At 31.9% G+C, this 16743-nt stretch overlaps 1 pseudogene across 1 annotated transcript; it reads right to left on the bottom strand.

Annotated features, from left to right (window-relative positions):
- Positions 1-303: 303 nt before the first annotated feature.
- On the bottom strand, positions 304-3573 carry LOC114186579 (protein ETHYLENE INSENSITIVE 3 pseudogene; annotated as a pseudogene). Its single transcript, XR_014995783.1, has 2 exons — positions 3364-3573; positions 304-2556 (listed from the first exon to the last, which is right to left on the bottom strand). The product of XR_014995783.1 is annotated as a protein ETHYLENE INSENSITIVE 3 pseudogene (transcript).
- Between the last annotated feature and the right edge of the window lie 13170 nt (positions 3574-16743).

Below are 16743 nucleotides of genomic sequence, written 5' to 3'. Positions count from 1 at the left end.
ATGCCATGAAATTTTAGGGACGAAAAAGGTAAAAAGTAGGCAGTGAGAGATAAACACTATGTTGAGCCGCCTTAGCCAATTCATGAGATTGGGCTTTCACTGTCAAGGAACACCCACATTCATTCATTGCTCTTCATCGACCAATCACACATCAAAGATCAAAACACTGTGGTCCCACCACTCTCAACCTCAACACGCAACTCAAATGGAATTCAACTGTTTCTGGGGGGTCCATTCTCACGTGGGAAAGGATAAGCATAATCAAATTCTTACAGTAAAGGACAAACACACTTTTACCCTCAATTTGGAAGAAAATTCAAGTCTTATTTATATCACAGTCTTACATGGAATAGAGTGATGAAAAACACACACAGCATATATGTAACTAAGTTTTTTATTGTAACAAACACTAGACCTGTAAAGCATATAAGCATATGATATCTAGTTCTAGGCCTATAGAATTACATGTGAAGAAAACTTTAAGCTGAAGGAACTTCACATGAAAATAAAAGTTCACAACAATTCATTCCACTTCCACTTGTCGCTTTCACTGGTACCATACTGAAAAATCTGGCGGTTTCTGAACACCATCCATCCCTACTACTCCTTGCATATCCTCCTTGAAATCGAATGATGCCAAATCACAAAAGGACCCAAACATGGAATGGAAGTTACTGTTGTTGTTGTTGTTGTTGTGATTGGTCTCAAAGGGGCCATTCAAAGCTTTGAACCGGTCAAATTGGCATTCGTCTCTTGCAAAAGTGTGATGATTATTTGACATGGTAGCTTCGTCAAACACGTTTCCTTCCATAGTGATTCCTCGACCGCGAATGAAGTTGTCCTGTTGCTGAGGAAGGTTCAAAACCTCGCCACCTACAGCTACACGATTACAGGAACTCATGTTCTTGTTGCCCTGAACATTTGTATCGTAGTTAGTCATAAGGTCGCTGATCCTTTTCTTGCCATCTTCTGAAACTTCAAGTCCAGTGAGATCAATTACAGGCGTTACCATGTTAGCAGAATGAGCAGCAGTAGTAGGCTTGGGTTGAACAAAGGACTGGGGGTATATCACTGGCTTTACCTCATTAACATGAAAGTTTGGACCCCCAAAATCTGAAGGACCTCTGAATGCACAAATTAACCTATGATTGTCCCTTGATATTCTGTCAGGGAAACCAAGCTGAAGTTGACTGTAAGGGCACTGAGGCTGTTCACATGTGTAAATCTTCATATCCATCATGTTAAACTCATTAGAGACCTTCCTCTTCCTAAGAACATCCAAATTTGTAACTGCCTCTCCCTTGATTGAAAAAGATTGCTGCTGAACACCACCCATAGTTCCCCTCATTCTCTCCATCCCCAGATTGGACATGTGAATATTCTCATGTTTCCTGTCTTCCACATCAAAGTTAGGCTCATCTTCACCCCCTTCAACATCATACTCATTGCCATCATTAACCACCAAAGATCCACTACCTCCACCTGAGGCTAATGGGGGAATATAATCAGGATAAAGCTCTCTTGCCAAGGCCTCCTCCTGATTGATGATTGCCAGCCAGGTTGCACTTTCCTTCGCCGTCATCTTATCCTGGAGGCACTTCGACTGCCTCACAAGCTTCCGAATTTTGGCAATATCAGGGGACATGTGCTTTATAACTGCAGTCAAAACACCAACTTTCCATGCCTTCTTCAGGTCATGGGGCTTCTTGTAAGGAGGGGGACTTTGATCTTTAGGTAAACCAATCTGTGGCCACCACACTTCATTTCCTGTGGGCCACCATGGTGGAGGAATACCCTTCTCCAATGGAAACCTCCTCTGAGGAGGATCACAGTGTTGCATGAGTGCTGACAAGAGAGAACCCAATGTTGTGTCCTGCAGCTCCTGCAAGGTATGTGGAGTTGGACCAATTGAATTGCATCCATCATTCCTTCCAGGGATAGCATGATCAGCCTGGTACTTCGTTATAGCAGCTGGACCATTTCGATCGAATCTCACTTTATCCTTCCACCATTCACGAAGATTATCAGATGCTCCTGTCACTGGTTTCCCCTTCTCGGGAATTATCCCATAAACAAATCCTTGTGCCTTGCAAACCTCCATCATCTTCAGCATGTACTTCAAGATTCCATCTTGAGCCCTGGACATCTTTTTCCTCCTTGCCTGTTCTTGAGACTGCCTCTGCTTCACAGCATCGATTCCTTCTTTGGATTTACTTTGTTCCTTCAATCTCTTCAGAAGCATTTTGTCCTTCCACATCCTGTGCTCAAGCTCATCTACTCCAATTTCTTCATCACTGAAATCATCCTCAACTATCGCCTCTGGATCAGTTTGCCCAGTGGTAATATTTTCTTCTCCAAGGGTAGCAGGTACAGTATCCAAATCATTGCAGAACCCCATCTCATCAAACATCATCATCATCATCTTCCGTGGAAAAATATGGATCCAACCTATAAGCGTCTCACACTGAAACTGGTGTGATAGATTTCAAACTTTACACTCCACCACTGTACACCGATTCAGGTTAACAAATTCTCAGATTTTAAAGGACTCCGCTCCTGCCAACAGCAATACAAAACAATCAACATGTTGCAATAACCAAATATTTTCCAGATGAAGAAAATCATTACATCATAAAATATACAGACATATCCCCAAGTTACATATACCAGACACAGTTTCAATATGCTAAGATCATCAACTGAAAAAATTAATATAGGCTAAAGGCATGAACAAAACAATCTCAAGTTACTAATCACCGAAGACATCATTTAAAAAAGTTATTAGAAGGATACAAGTTACCGCTAACATGAAAATAAGGCTTTGAAAAACGTTTGGCTACAAAGTCAAAACTTTTGAGCTCGTAAAATTATAGCCTTACGAGTCATAAAATTTGATGAAAATCAACAGATCAGGGCAATCCTAATTCCACAGATCCAGTTCATCAACGAATCAAACATGAAAGCAGAAGCAACAATAGTACAGACAATAAATGACTATTCCTATGCAAACAAACACATTAAATGAAAATTTCAAAAGATTGTGTCATAAATCCATCTTGAAAAGTTGCAGCTGTCAGACACAACACAGAAAGTATTTAATTGATGAGGATAACTATCAAGCTAGTACCCCCTAGAACACCACTCTAAGAAAAGAGAAAACTTCCAACATGAAGAGTAAAATGAAAAGGACAAAAAAAAAAAAACTTTTTCAGCATAGATCAAAAGGGAGCAAAACCGCCATAGACCCAAATAATAACAAAAAAATTAAAAGAACTCAAACCCATGAATCTGATTGACCAACCAGACAGAAAGGAGTTGAACAGCCAAAAGGGTAAGCACAACATGAAATGCACAGAACATTACCAGAAGATGCAGAGAAGAGTCCTAGGTTGCCACAAGTCAATAAGTGAAGAAGAAGAAGATGATTTGTGTAGAGACTTTGAGCAGAGAAGGTGGGAAGAAAGAGAGAGAAGATAGAAAGGGGAAAGGGACAAAGAGTTAAACTTCATCCCGGTTTTATTGCCAGAGTGGGGGGCAGTCCTAGGTGAATGTGAAGATAGTGGGTGATTGGTGGTTTAAACCCCATAATGTGGAACAATATTTATAACATAGGTGAGTTATTTTTTAAAATTATATATTCTTGGTATTATTTAAGAAAATTATAAATATTCAAAACTTAAAAAAAATTAAGTATAATAAATTTTAGCAGTTTTGTTTATTTTTTTATTTTCATTTATATGGCACACATCTCATGTTAAGTTTATTCCATTTTTATTTTTTAATAAATTATTTTTCTTATAGAAAAAGTAAATTCTTTTGAATAAAAAAAGTCACATTAATAAAATAAATAATAATTTATTAATTTATCATTTATTATTTCATAAATACAATTTCTTATCCTAATCATATATTACATAGGGTAAATTTCACACCTTAAGCTTTTCTTGACCATATAGAGAAAAAAATTTATGGTTTATTTTTAGTATTATGATGGAAAATGAAAAAATGGAAAAAAAAAGGAATAAAGAAAATTGAAGTAGAAAATAAATTTCTTTAATTATATTAGAAGAAAATATCTTATTAACAACTAATTTAGACACCAATTATAAAATAAAAAATTATTGATTATTAAATAAAAAATTATAATTGGTCTCTAAATTGGTTTCTAAATTTAGCTACCGAGATTTTAACTACAAAAAAAAATTGGTCACGAAAATATTAGTTACTTAGGTTTTTGTTACCAAAGAAATTGATTTCAAAATTAGTCTTTGATTAATTAATAACCAATTTAGCGATCAATTATAATTTTTTATTTATAATTGTGACTATTTTAGTAATTAATAATTTTTATTTTATATATCGTCATTTATTCACTATAATGACTACCAATTTTTGTAGTGGGGTGTCAAAATAAGTTATAAAGTTTTAAAACATTTATTTTGAATGATTTTTTTATTATTGATATTACTTTTTATAAATGTATTATTATAATAAAAAAGTTACGTACAAAATTACAAATACTTTTAAATAAACAAGAAAAACTTAGTGTGTTCTCTCCTCTCCGACCTTCAAACAAATAGAACAAAAAGAAAAAGAAAGAGAAAGATGAATGGTGATTTGGCTTATTTGATGTGTGAAGAAAGAAGAAAAGAAAGGGTACAAGAGAAGAGAGATGTTTATGAACATGTTATTGAGGAAATGTATAGAAAGTGTCATGATAAATTATTTTATACACATAATAGGTCGTTAGTATATGTGGTTTTAAGTGTTTTTTTATATATCATAATTTATTTTTACAATAATTTTGTATTTCTTTTTCTTTTTTTACATTTTTATTATAATAGAATTTAAATAAAATAGTCAAATAAAAATATTAATATGAAATAAAATTATTTTTCTTTCCACTCATTTCTTTTGTCAAACAACATCTCATTCTATATTCATTTCTTATGTTTTTTTCCTTTATCAAATGAAACATACAAATCATATTGAAGTGTGTTTTGTTTCGTTTAAATGTGTTATCAAAGACGCATTAAATTTTAAATCTATCATTTTTAAATTTTCTTATATGTAGTTTACACATATATGATAATAATAATAATGTAGAGATGAAAAGCTAAACTAAGACAATAATAAAATTGATTATCACTGCCAAAAACATATTCTATATCAAAAAAAAAATAAAAAAAAATAAAAAAAAAATATATATATATATATATATATATATATATATATATATTTTGTTTATGAAAATGTCATCGAATTTATTTTAACTATTTTTCTTTACCCAGTATATATATATATATATATATATATATATATATATATATATATATATATATATATATATATATATATATATATATATATATATATATATATATATATATATATATATATATATATATATATATATATATATATATATATATATACTGGGTAAAGAAAAATAGTTAAAATAAATTCGATGACATTTTCATAAACAAGTTTCTAAATTTATTGTTGGAGTAATCAATGTAAAATCTCTTGAGATAATCTATTTAGGATGTGTCTAGTTCAGCGTCGAAGAATTGATTCCAATTGAATCAATTTTCCAACGCAGAAGTAAGAATTAGTTGATTCTCATTCAACGTGATTTTTTTGCCTTTGAATTGATTTTGGAAACCAAACACATACTGATTCTGCGTTAAAAAATTAATTTTACATCAATTCTACATCAAACACGCACTTAATACAATGTTACATCAATTTCTTCAATAATCAATATAGTATTTTTTTCCTTTTTTCATTTTTTTTTTGGAAATACTTTGTTCTCTAGGTCTCCAAGATCATGCCATAAAGAGACTACAACTCTTGATATGTTCTCTAGTTCTCCTAGATCATGCCATAAAGGTTCTCTTCATTTGTGATCTTTGTCTCCGAATTCTCCTCCTCCGTTTATGATTTTTTTTTCATTATCTTTTTATTCCCTCTGACTTTGTTACCCTTCATCAAAACTCAAATCTCCAATAGCAACATCTCCACCTTTGTTTTGTTCATTGTGAGGTTAAATTTCTCACTTTTTAAATCAATAGGATATTTGAAATGATCATAGAGGAATGTAACATCCCGTCAGGATATTACGGAATTAAAATAATAAAATAAAGAAAACCATAAATACGTGTCATTTAGTATAACATCATTTCCCAAAACGCGAGAAATTCAAAACTTTATTAGATTAATAAATAATCCGAAATCCATAGATTACAAAACTGGAAATAATATAAACATGTCATAAGCTTTTACAATTTATTTCAAAACCATAAAATATAAAAGCTCCCAATCTATCCCTGCTCCGTAGCTAAGCCTCACCAGAACCACCTGCAACAACATCAACTACTATCGTGTACGGCGTACATGATCATTGCCAACCACAAGCAGATAGAGTGAGCTTAACAAAACAAACATATATAAATATATATACATATATAAAAGACACTTATATATATATATATATATATATATATATATATATATATATATATATATATATATATATATATATATATCATACAATCACACTAGAGGAATTCCCTCATTTGATTCCATATCACATGGCACAACCATGTTATTTGTGTTCTACATCTTCTAGTGATTACCTCAAGATGACTTGCTGTCATACCTATCGGCCACAACCGATAGAGCATGTGCGGGAAACCATGCTACGGATCACACACCGTAACGCCAGGTGGAGTTCCCAAATACGAACATAGTCGCAACGTCCCAAGACTACCAAACTCGTCAGCTAACTACTGAGGAGGGCAATCTATCTGGACCTATCCGTACTGGCCACAACCAGCACACTCACACCGACAACACTCGCCAACCCGAGCTTAACTCAAGGGTTCCTCGTGTTCATCCGCCATTCCGAGCTCAACTCAAGGGATACGTTCTGAGCTCAACTCAAGGAACACCAACAAGGCGACCTTTAAGGCATCGCTAAAACTTTGTAGATCACGCACATCCAGAGTAAAACACCAATACTGCTGTAGTACAATTGCCTGGCGGGGGACACGTATCGTCAGGCGCCAAGCGCCTTAGTCTTCACTGCCTCTGCAACTATCTCCTGGCGAGACTTCCTCTACCGCCAAGCGCCACACGCCTTAGGACTCACTGACCTGCCGACTCCGCCTAGCGGAACCAACCTCACCGTTAGGCGCCACTTTGACCCAAAGCCCACTGTTTGTCAACTGTCGCCTAGCAGGTCAAACACCACCGCCAGGCGCCACACCAATACTTGCGCAGTACTGGTTTTTTGGTCAGGTTCAGGCACACTTCACACAGATTTAGATCCTTAATCCAGGCATCAACACTTACAATTGTTTTCACCAATTTAGTTGAATCGCTTTTCCAATGACTAACATATTGTCCATTTTCCTACTCCTAATTAAGTCCAACCCCTAAGTCTACAAAATTGGCTTTCTTAAAGTTAACCTTATCCATCCCTACCGTACCACAATGTTGCATATTGCTTATTTCTTAACCTTGGTCATAGTCATTACCGTCATTCCCAACCCATTCCAAGTCAACTTCTCCTAGATAGAACACACTCACTCTCATTCCCAATATTAACTTTGGGTTTAAATTCCATTTAATACGATTCTAGATGGTTACCAACATGTCACTCATAAATCGGACCCCATCACGAAATAGGTCACGTTTCTGAACCCCCCTCCTTGCACAACCTGTCCCAATCCATAATTCATACTAGGTTACAATTTATATAAACAAGTCTTAGAATGGCTAATACCATCACATTCTAAGTTAAGTCGCTCTCGTTAATTTATGCTTGAGGACTCTACCATCAATTACTCAAGGACATCACAAATTCCATCCTTCTAGTTCCAATTAAGACTACAATCGACCCCAACTCAGTGTCTGCCATCCTAGCCACGCAGTATCACTGCTACTGCGTTGGCACTTGGCGGTACCTATATTTCTAGTGATTTTCCAGAATTTCATTACCTATAATGAGTCCCTGACAGTTCCCAAATTCTCCCCTCTGCTTATCTTAACGATTCCGCACATGAACATGGTAATAGGGCCATAATTATTCCATTATACAAATCTTCTAGCAACAATTTTCAGTGTAACTACGCCTATTACCCCCTCAATTCATCAAAATCCCTAATTTTGTCAACCCTCATATTCAAATATAGCTATTTTCACTTAACCCTCACGTGCCATCATGCAATTTCACTATTTATGATCTCCTTTCCATTAATTGATAATTGCAACTTCATTTCCACTGATCACAAAAACCCATGAACACAAAAAATGCCAAAATCGAGCCAACATGGCTCGCGTCGCTTGGCGGTTCAATTACCACCACCAGGCCATTCATAGAAAACTCAGAAAACTGGGTGATGTGGCTTGTGTTTCCTGGCGGTACAAGGCTTCACCGCCAGGCGGTTCCTTACAGGAACCCAAAAACATCAAAAACAGGATGAGTCACCTAGCGGCTATGTATAGCCCGCTAGGCGGTTTCTAAAATTTTCTAGAAACTCGTCAATTCGAACAAAACCCAGGATCATTCATGCAATTCATATTATACATCATGTAATTAATCACACACATCAATAATAACGGGTAAAACTCCCCTAACCTAGAATTTGTTTTGCTTAAAGTTTGAATTATGGTCTTCCCTTGAGCACTAATGTCCTCTCTTCGATTCCTTTCCTGAAACAGCTCCTAAGAAAATTGGGTTTAATGCTTATGATAATTGCCATTCAAGGCCATTATGGAGTTGTTTTTTAGCCCCTTTGGCTGCCTTCAGGTGGCTGCTAGGGTTTCTATTTACCCTTTCATATTCAAGCCAAAACTAAGTTTAGCAAAAATAAAATTTAATTTGGAATCTCCAAGGTTTGAACCCACAACCATGCCAATACCAAATTAAAGCTCAACCATTCAACCAATTCATATTTCACAATGACTAATCTAATTCAATGATTATATCATTTTTCAATCATGATCAACGTATTTTTAAAAATAATAACAATTAAATAACACACAATTGGCATAAATAGAACTTGAACTCAAGTCCTCTCACACAATCAAGTATTCTCAATATTTAATGTCATAAAAACTTCCACTACTCATATTTATTAATTAATTATTTAATTAATTAATTAATTTTTATTGGTCTTAAGAACATCATAAAAAGCTAATTGATAATCCTTTTTGTAATTAATGAGAAACATACAAGACTACTTTTTTAACCATCATTGTATGTATAATGATGTTTGAATTTAGACCATAATCATATTTGCTTTATAATGTCATCTCTTAATTAAACTATCATCATAAGTATGTACCATATGATAACGGTTGTTTCTGAACTGTCATTGCATGTACTTTAAAATATATTTTTTTTTATCATCATGTACTTTAAAATAATGATTCTTAATGAAATTGTCATCGTATTGTACATAAGACAATGGTTCAAAAATAGTCATTGTTACATAGTCTTTATATTGTACAAAATGTAATTGTATTGAAACTTTATTTTTGTGTTTCTCTTGTTTTCTTCTTTTTTTGTTGTTCTTACTTGTCATTCGCCTTTGTATTTAACATATTTACTTGAATTTTGTCTATATACTTTGATTTAAAGTTTTTTACATCCTCAAATCATCTTCAAATATCACATCTTATTTGTTTAATATAATGGTCTTATCAAAAACTATTAAATTTTAAAATTCCAACCATTGTTATGCATATTTTATTCATATTTAAGAACTTTAATTATTATTATCCTTATATTATTTGCATTCGATAATTAAAAAATATTAATTTTACTTAAAAAGTGATTTGGTTTAAATAAAACAAGTTTTGGAACAATTTATATTATTTAAAATTAAGAATTTAATGGAAGAGAATATTATATATATATATATATATATATATATATATATATATATATATATATATATATATATATATATATATATATATATATTATGAGTTATAGTTATAAAGTCATTCCATATATATCATTGATAAAATTAATCTAATTAAGATGAAATATTTTAATGATACCAAAGATAGTATTGATTAAGTTTTTAGCATGTAAGATACAATTCAATGTCATAATAAGCATTGGTGTTGGTGGTAGTACCGGGTGTTGAAACCCCCAGACAGTATTGGAGTTTTGAAACCCAGAGAATATCAGGGGTTTGAAATTGTAGGTAATACTCGAGATTTAAAATCCCTAAAATGATAAGTTGTGCTAATTCTAGAAGTTATTAAAAATCCTAGGTAATTAGTGACGTTAGTTCTTCCATAGGAATAATAAACCTCAGGTAAAACCATTAAAAAAAGGGAAATCTAAAAAACGTCAAATATAAGTTCAGTTAAAAATATATAATTTTTAGTGTGTATGCATATATTACTTATTATATATCTTATCAAATTATGATATTCGTGATTACATTGTAATTTGAATATTACCAACTCCGTATTGCATGAAAAAAAAAAAAAGGTGTACATTTTCTAGAAAAATATGAAGTTTTTGTTTATAATGACCACATTCACGATTACACCTCTTAAATGAGTTAGTGAGACTCTGATTAATGGTTCAGGAACTTAAATAACTTTAATATATTTTCAAAATTTTAATTTCTTTTAAAAAAGATATAAATAAAACATTTTAATATTTTTATAAAAATAATTACCTTTTTTATTAATTCTCACTCGAAACATTCTATTAATGTTCTTGTTTTATGTTTTATGTTTAACAAACAAGAAAACAAGTTCGCTGTTATGTTTTTTAATTATATAGTTGAAATAATATTGAATTTAAAAGAAGTTTTATTTTTGTCATTACACTAACAATTTTTTTTTGATACAGTTTGAAAAGAAGTTTTGAAACCGAAATACCCTATTATATTCAATAAAGGATTGATAAATGACATGATTTAATTGCAGCTTTTTTGAGTCAGATAATCATTAATCTGAAATAACTAATAGGATTACTTTTACTTGAGAAACGGTTGATTAATAGGTTGTATAACTTATTATTTTATTCTTTAAAGAAATTCTAAAATTGAAAAAGAAAAAGAACATAAAACAATTATCTGAGGTCCAATAATTGAACACGACAAACACTGGCCAAATCATGTGGGTCACATACAAATGTAAAGTTTTCACTAAAAGATTGTAACAAAATACATTGTCATAATAATTTTTAATACGGCCAGTTAAAAGTTTATTTATTAAAAAATTGTTTACATTTGGAAACACCAGCGGTTAGTAAAAAATCAATAAACATTCCTTGCAATAGTTAACAAAGGCCTTATTCTATAGAGATTAATTATTGGAACTTAAATACTGCCAAATTTACATAAATGTGAGGTTCTTAAAGTGTGAAAGGTGAGTATCTCTAGCGAAGTTCATATCGTGTAAAAAGAATTTAATCTGTATTAATCTTTTAAAAAAATATAGTGAAACTCTATTACAAAATCACTACAAGAATAAGCTGAATTACCCATAGATAATTATCTACAGAAAAAAGTTAGTCTGTAAATAGCTATTACATACGGAATTTTCCACTGATTTTAATAATATTAATAAAAAAATAAAAAAATAGGAAAGCTTGACCCATAATAAAGTTATCTACGAGAATAGGGATAATGGGAAATAAAATCCATGGATAAGACTAATTAATCCATGGATAAAATAAACCTAAAAAAAATAAATTAAAAACAAAAAAAATTAATATTGTTCTGCCAAAATCTATTGAACGTTCCAAATTTCATAAAATTTCTATTCAAACCTATTGCCTCCACAAATGTCTTGAAACCTAGCTCCCACTCTCCCAAAATCTCTAAATCTTCCAAAATTTTTGACAATGAACCCTAAATCTACAGAAAATGGGAGAATCTTGAATGGGGAGAACTAAGTTTTTTTTTCCGCTGTGCACAAATGTTGCTGCGTGATTCTTTTGTTACAACAAAGCAGAAGAAAGAAGGGTCCTTCTCACATAAGTGCTACGTCTCTTTTCCCTATTTGGTTTTTCACAGGTGGGTGAATGATTTTTTGTTTTAGTTGTAAAGGATTGAAATATTTTATGTTTTAGGTATAAAGGAAGATTCTTGGTTTGAAAACTTTGATACTCCTTTGTAATTAGCAGGTGAAAGGGTGGGAGAAGCAAAAGTTTTTATTGAGGTGAAAGTCGTTGATGCTGCTAAAGTAAAAGCTGTTTGCAGGTTCGATTGCAAATCTTGGATGAATGAATAATATATTAGAATAGATATTTGAGATATACACACGAGTTTTATACAAAACCAACTTTCATGGCACATTAATGTTTGAAAAAGTGTAAAAATTGAATTTTATCACTTATTATTATGGTGATTATAATTTATCAGTTATAATAAATAAAACGGTAATAAAATTGTAAATATGATGAGACTTTTTATGTTGATTCTAAATAGTGGCAAATCTTGACTAAAAGTTTTGGAGAGGTTAGAATAATATAATTCTTTAATCATTTTATTGGACCATTAGTATAACATTTTAAAAAATGACTCTTCTATAAAAGAATTAGATCGTTAGATTAAATTATTAGTATAATTCTTTTAAATACTTTAAAAAATGTGAAGAAGTATAATTTAACTTATTTTCATCTTCACGTGTAGCTTCCCTTTTACCACTACTACAAAATGAATTCATTATTTTATTCTTCATACATATGCTTTTTAAAAAAATATATATATATTAATAAATAATTTTTCATAATCTAACAAAATATTGAGAGACATAAGTAGTAGAAGAAAAATATATTATAATCAAGTCACAATTAAAAATCGGTTATGAAAAAATACATAATACATTATTTTTTTCTTCTATAATCATAAAAAATTTTACGTATACAAAAGACTCATGAAATAAAAAATAATTTTAATAACTATTAAACTAATATTTCATCATCAAGTAAGACAAGAGATGTTACATTTTATTTCTTCGAGAGATGAAAGAAACAGATGAGAAATGAGAGCAAACATAATGACTATGTGTCTAACTTCATTTTTCTTCAAAAAAAAAAAAACATATGATACTGAGAGATGACTACAATTTTGTCAAAAATTAAAAAGGCAATGACAGGAGAAAATAAAAAATATTTTAATAAATGTTTAGTTTAATTACTCTTTTGGTTATTGTTTCCAAAAATATAATTTAGTTTAAATTTAGTCGCAATTTGGTATTTTTAAAAACAAATACTAGTAATTAAACTTAAATATTTTTTTTTATTATATTGGATTTTATGTTTTATTATTTATTAACATTAAATATTGTATTTTATAAAAGAAATAAAGAGAAATAATTTAATTATCACCAATTTCTAAAATATACTATTTATAATTTTAAAATTTTAAAATTTTTTAAAAATTCTAAAAATAGATATATAATTTTGAAAAAAATCAAAAATATTTGTGGGCTAGACCCCTCCCTTCTCCCGTTGCTCCGCCTCTGATTCTAAGTCATAAAAAATAAAAATGGTGACAATTTTGTAACAAAATATAAATTTATTATATTATTTTTAATTTACAATACAAATACGCCTCTGATTCTAAGTCATTAAAAATAAAAATGGTGACAATTTTGTAACAAAATATAAATTTATTATATTATTTTCAATTTACAATACAAATATTATGGAAGTTCATCATTATAATCAATATAATGTCTTTAATTTTTTTCTTCTTTTTCTACTTCTCTCTTGTTGCACTTCACCTCCTTGCTCATGCTGCACTCTCGCTCTCGCTCCCCTCCTCTCATCCTCGTCTCTCCTCTCGTATTCTCATCTTTACTCTTGCTCTCACTCTAGTTGGCCTTGAACCCTAATATTTGTTATTGTGTTTATTGGGTTTGTTTTACATTTTACTAGCTGTGAATAATTAGAGTGTTATAGTGATTATTGTATTTGTGAATATAAATTGATATGGATTATTGTCACCGACACAAAACTCCTCCTCTCTGAGCAAAGGTTCCTACTTCTCCTCCCCCATTCATGTTCAGAATATAGTGAGCAGAGAGCACCTATCACTGAGCTTCCTACACCAAGTTCACCGCTAGTGACGTCGGTTACAACCATAACTTTATTAGTGTCACCTTACTATTCTTCCACCTCCCGAAATTGCGCGATCCGCCTTTTCTCCTTTTGTCTTTCTCTTCCAGGATATAGATCAGGAACTACTATGATCTCACCATCAACGACATCACGCAGCCGAGCACCACCATTGCAACATTGAAGCAGACTTGGAACAACAATTAATGCGGCTCAAGGCCACCGTTGCTTCTTACTGCGACGTCACAATCGTTGCTGCTCCTTACCTCCTTCCTTTTTTTGGTTTTATTTATTTTTAATTGTTCTTCTCAATTCTTTGTGTGTGATGATGCTTATGTCTATAGGATGAATGGCATGGTTGTTATGTATGCAATGTTATGATGAATGATTGGACTAATGGGTAATGATATGAATAGGGATTTGACTAAGAATGGTGAATGGAGGAATGGACAAGTAGAGGCGTAATGAAAATGTGAAGGTGAAGATGGATTGATGCATAAAATGTACAGGTGAAGATGTGAATGACCGTGATGGTGGAGAACATGGCTCCATGGAATTTGTGAAAAGGATTGTGAAAGTTGAAGGGCGTGAACATAGGCAATGTGTAGAGAGAAAAAAATAAATAGGAAGGTTGTTTATGTTAGGTTTATAGAAGGGGTATCATTGGAGAGATACAATTGTAAAACTAATTAAGGATCTTTAAGATTTATAATTCTCACACGATAAATCATAATAGAGCACTAATTTTGATTCATGAGAGATCCTGTGAATATGCGTTCTTCAATTTATAATCTCGTGTGCTCTTCAACCACCGTTTCTCAATCTATCTCTTTGCCTTTCTTTCTCTTCTCACACGTTCTTGATGGGTTACCGTGAAAAGAACCTTATGGCCAGAGACAGAACCCCAATTCCTTTTATAAACCAACGTCCATCAAGTTGGTTTTTATTTTATCTTTATCTTTATTTTATTTTATTATCACTTTCCATAATAATAACCAATAAGTCTTTATATTTTTATTAAATCACATTTGGGTCCATCATAATATTTCAAATGAGTCACTAATAGAATTAATTCGTTAATTAATTCTAACATTCTCCCACTTGACTCATATGATGTCATAACATTATGTGATTTAATACATAAACATAATGCGCAATAAAAGACCTTGCATAAATTGGTTCCATCATTATTCATAATTAAAGATACAAAAATAATAAGAGTTATGGCGGTCACACATCATTTGATCGACATGATCCCTTCCATGTACTACTATATCATCCCTTTCTCCTTAATATGACCTTAAAAATGAGAAGTCAATAATGGGTTGAAACATAATGTCATTTTACTAAGCAATAACATAACATAATTTTTTTTCTTCATCATAATTTGCATGCATAAACATAAAGAAGAAAGCACAGATTTCAAAAATTTATACATTAGGGAGCTCAGAGTGTCACATAAACATTCAAAACATTAACATTCAACATTCACTAGTAGACATAATGCCCATATTCTTTACATGACCAGCATACAATTTGGGCGGTAACCCTTTTGTTAAAGGGTCAGTAATCATAATATCTGTGCTAATATGTTCTATTGACACTTTACGTTTCTGAACTTCTTCTTTAACGGCAAAGTATTTCAACTCCATATGTTTAGCACCTTTAGAATACTTGTCGTTTTTAGAAAAGAAGACTGTTGCAGAATTATCACAATAAATTTTCAGCGGCTTGGAAATACTGTCGACTACTCCAAGTCCTGAAATAGAGTTCCGCAACCAATTAGCCTGAACTGTGGCCTCAAAGCATGCCACAAATTCAGCTTCCATGGTGGATGCAGCAATGACAGACTGCTTCGCACTTTTTCATGAAATCGCTCCTCCGGCTAAAAGATACACATAACCAAATGTAGACTTTCTTGTATCCACACAGCCGGCAAAGTTTGAATCTGTATAACCTATCACCTCAAGGTGATTAGATTTTCTATAAGTAAGCATGTGATTCTTTGTTCCTTGTAGGTATCTTAAAACTTTCTTTGCAGCTTTCCAATGCTCCAGACCTGGATTACTTTGGTATCTACCAAGCATACCAACTACAAAGCTAATATCTGGCCTCGTACAGGTTTGAGCATACATCAAACTCCCAACAACAGATGCAAAAGGGATATTTTCCATCTGTTTACGTTCTAAATCATTCTTTGGACATTGCATGAGACTAAACTTGTCTCCTTTCTGTATTAGAACAGGAGATGCTGAACATTTATCCATTCTGAATCTCTCTAAAACTTTATTAATATATGCATTCTGAGACAAACCTAACAGTCCTTGTGATCTGTCACGGAATATTTCTATTCCTATCACATAGTATGCCTCACCCATATCTTTCATTTCAAAGTTATTAGAAAGAAACCTCTTAGTCTCAATTAATAGACTAAGATCATTAGTCGCAAGCAAGATATCATCAACATATAGAATCAGAAATATAAACTTACTCCCACTGACCTTCAGATATATACACCGATCAACTGTGTTTTCCTTAAATCCAAAGGACACAATAATATCATTGAACTTAAGATACCATTGTCGAGAAGCTTGTTTAAGTCCATATATCGATCTCTTAAGTTTACACACCATGTGCTC

Source organism: Vigna unguiculata, chromosome 6 (genome assembly GCF_037176805.1).
Source record: "Vigna unguiculata cultivar grain cowpea cultivar isolate G323 ecotype 2 chromosome 6, ASM3717680v1, whole genome shotgun sequence".
NCBI lineage: Eukaryota > Viridiplantae > Streptophyta > Magnoliopsida > Fabales > Fabaceae > Vigna > Vigna unguiculata.
Note: the sequence above shows the minus strand (reverse complement) of the source record. Positions and strands in the feature narration are given on the sequence as shown.